We start from the raw sequence: 3,828 nt of genomic DNA on the forward strand, positions 1-3,828 counted from the left end.
TGTACCCACAACCAAGGTACATGCCCTTGACCAGAATCGAACCTAGGACCCCTCAGTCTGCAGGCTGACGCTCTATCCACTGAGCCAAACCGGCCGGGGCAATATAGCCTTTTTTTATGATGCTTTTGAGATTCATTCTGTTTAATGCATCAGTAACTCATCCCTTTTTGTTGCTAAATAATTATTTCATTATGTGTTTATAAACTACATTTTGAGGTATTATATTAAAAAATACGGTTTAATGGGCCACATTTTGGGTTTACTAAGTAAACATTTATTGAGCCTCTACTCTCTGCCTGTGGATTCTAAGGTGAATAAGATGCAGTTTTCTTTTGAAGGGAAAAATAACAGAGCAGGTGAAAGAACAGGGCATGAGCTTCTTGTTACTGTTTTTAGAAAGACCCTAATAGAGGGACAATTTTGTTAGAATGAAAATTCTTTGAAACATAAGCCCACATAGTATTTAATTATGGAATTATTTCACAAATTTGTATTTTAGTTTTCTTCACACATATTTTTTGTGTGTTCAACTTTATTGATTATAATATCCCAAGTAAAATCTTAAGATGGGATAATACAATAATTAAGAGCACAAGCTTTAGACCTAGAATAGCATGGACTCAATTATTATGGACAGTTTGGGTTTAGTGGACATTTGGTCCTGTCCAAAAAGTCAATGGCAACATTTGATCCATAGTTCACATCAATCCCATTTTCTTTCATTAGATTCGAACCCGACCCACCTACTTCACCCCATGAGCCATTACCAGCTAGGCTGCCAAGGCAAGAAAGGTTTTGTTTTGTTTTGTTTTTAAATCATCTGAGAATAGGTTTTTATTGATTTTTAGGAGAGAGAGGAATGGAGAGAGAGAGAAACATCAATGTGAGAGAGAAACATTGATCAGTTGCCTCCTGTACAAGCCCTGACCGGGGATCGAACCCACGACATTTTGGTGCACAGGATGCCTCTCCAACCAACTGAGCCACCTGGCCAGGGCAAGAAGGGTTATTATTGACAATACAGCTACAACACAATTATTGGACCAAGCAAACATGATAGTATTTTTTTCTTGATTCACCCTGTAAACTCAAAGTAGAAATAAACATTACGAGCTATTTGAACCCAGAAATGTTTTCTAATTGTGGACATTTTGGACAGGATCAAACATCAAGGACCATTTGGCATGGATGTTTAGGACAGAACTAAGTTTCAGGGGCCTTTTGGTGTTGACCAAATGTCTCGGTTGACATCTTGGACAGGACCACATGTCCTGGAAGGCTTGTTTAGTCTTTCTAGAACAGCAGCTCCTATTCCTCTGGGAAGTTCTCCCTCAAACTGTGATGCTCATGGAAGCTGCCATCTGTTAGGCACTGACTCCTTGAGTCCCAAGCCCCCTTGGTTTTCTATCTTGGCTCTCCCTTTTCTTTCTACCACATGCACTTGGGCACCAAACTTCACTGTCTGTTTTGTGACTGATTCAGAGATAACAGAGCTAGTTTTTTTTTTAATATATATTTTTTATTGATTTCAGAGAGGAAGGGAGAGGGAGATATAGAAACATCAATGATGAGAGAGTGTCACTGATTGGCTGCCTCCTGCACACCCACCATTGGGGATTGAGCCCACAACCCAGGCATGTGCCCTGACCTGGAATCAAACCGTGACCTCCTGGTTCATAGGTTGGTGCTCAACTACTGAGCTACACTGGCCGGGCACAGAGCTAGTATTTTTAATGTTTAGTATGTGCCAGGAACTTTGCTAAACCTTCTAATGTATTATGTCATTTAATTGTGAGAAACACAATGTAGTCACAATGCACATGAGGAAACAGATGGTTAGAAATGTTTGTAAAAGTCACATGGTTAGTATGTGGTAGGGCCAGCTGCCTTCCAAGCCCCTGCTCATAGCCACAAGACTGGCTCTCAGAAGCCAAAACCCCACTTCTAACTCAGGACATGTCCAGTAGGGCCTCTGGTTTCCTCCACGGGTGGGAGAGGGGTGTTCAATGTCTTGTTTTACCTCCACTGTATTTTAGCTTTACTGGCATCATGAACTCTGTGAGTCTTGTTAAGTACTGGGTAGTTTTCACTACTATTTTTAGTTCACTCAGCATTTACCAGAAGGCCATAGCCTGTTATCATAGCCTTTGAGGGCCTTCAATATGACATTTATCTCTTTTAAAATAGACATGATGCATCCAATCTTAACTGTCTGTGGTTTGGGGGTTTCTTAGATTCCCTTATTGTAGAGGCTTTCTCCAGGCTCTTATTGCATTGTCACTTTTCTTTTGAGTTCTAACATTTTGTCAATGAAACTAGGTTAATTTCTTTCATTTTGTTTAATCTTTTGCATACTTCTCTTTTTGTAGCTTAAATTTACTGGGGCCAGATCTGCTGAACTATTATCCTGCCTAGTAATCTACAATGAAATGAATGTTTATGTCCCCCCCGATTCAGTGTTGAAATCCTAACCCCCAAGGTGATGGTATTCTGAGGTGAAGGTTTTAGGAGGTGATCAGGGCATGAGGGCAGAGTTCTCATGAATGGGATTAATGCCCTTATAAGAAACACCACTTCCCCCCTTCTGCCATGTAAGATTACAGTGAAAGACAGCTGTCTATACCAAGTATGCCCTTACCAGACACTGAACCTTCCAGAACTTGAGAAATAAATCTGTATTTGAAATGTACTAAGTTTTATCTTAAGGGAAGATCATTTTGTCCCCTCTTCTGTAGCTCAACTAAACCATAAGTAATGGCATTTACTAGATTTTACAGTTGAGTCAGTTATGTCTCCTAAATTTGGTACCTGAGTAACTTTTTTTCAATGTTCGTTGGGGATACCCTGATGATGTGTCAAAATTGTCCTTAGATTTAGCTCCGCAAGATCTTACAGAAAACTGACAGTTCACCAACGCTAGCATAGCTTCCACTTGCTTTTCCAACATCTGCCTGGCCTCAGTCGCCATCTTCTTCAGCTGACTCCATGTTGATACCTCGGTCACTAGCGTAGTAAAATGCCGCCGATGCAAAGATGTCGTAGATGCAAAACTGGTCCCCTGGATCAGGCCGCCTGGACGGTTGATCTCGGCACTGAGTCCGCACCAGTCCCAGTCAAATCAGCCCTGTCCACGCCGGTGGAAGTCTGGTCCCTTCTCAGCTTCTTTCTTTAGCCACTGCTGCATGAAATGAGCAACCCTCGGTCCTGCAGAGCTGGAGACTTTCAACTCTGAGTCTGGCGTCCTCTCTTTCCCCCTCCTTTCTATTCTCTTTAAAAATCAATGGAAAAATATCCTTGGGTGAGGATTAACAACAACAAAAATCTGTCTCTTGCCCTGGCCTGTGTAGTTCAGTGGTTAGAATGTCAGACTGTGCACCCCAGCGTCTCAGGTTGGATTCCCAGTCAAGGGCACGTACCTGGATTGCAGGTTTAATCCTGGCACCAGGTCAGGAGCCTGCAGGAGTCAGCCAATCAATGTGTCTTCACAGCAGTGTTTTCTCTCTCTCTCTCTCTCTCTCTCTCTCTCTCTCTCTCCCCCTCTCTCCCTCCCTCCCACTCTCTCTTCCCCCTTCCACTCTCTCTAAATATCAATGGAATGAATGGATGAATGAATGAATGAATGAATATCAATGGAAAAATATCCTCACACCTCAGGTGAGGATTTTTTTTTTAAATCTGTCTCCTAAATTTGGTACCTGAGTAACTTTTTTTCAATGTTCGTTGGGGATACCCTGATGATGTGTCAAAATTGTCCTTAGATTTAGCTCCACAAGATCTTACAGAAAACTGACAGTTCACCAACGCTAGCATAGCTTCCACTTGCTTTTC

The sequence above is a fragment of the Myotis brandtii genome, unplaced genomic scaffold (genome assembly GCF_000412655.1).
Source record: "Myotis brandtii unplaced genomic scaffold, ASM41265v1 scaffold58, whole genome shotgun sequence".
In the NCBI taxonomy this organism is placed as follows: domain Eukaryota; kingdom Metazoa; phylum Chordata; class Mammalia; order Chiroptera; family Vespertilionidae; genus Myotis; species Myotis brandtii.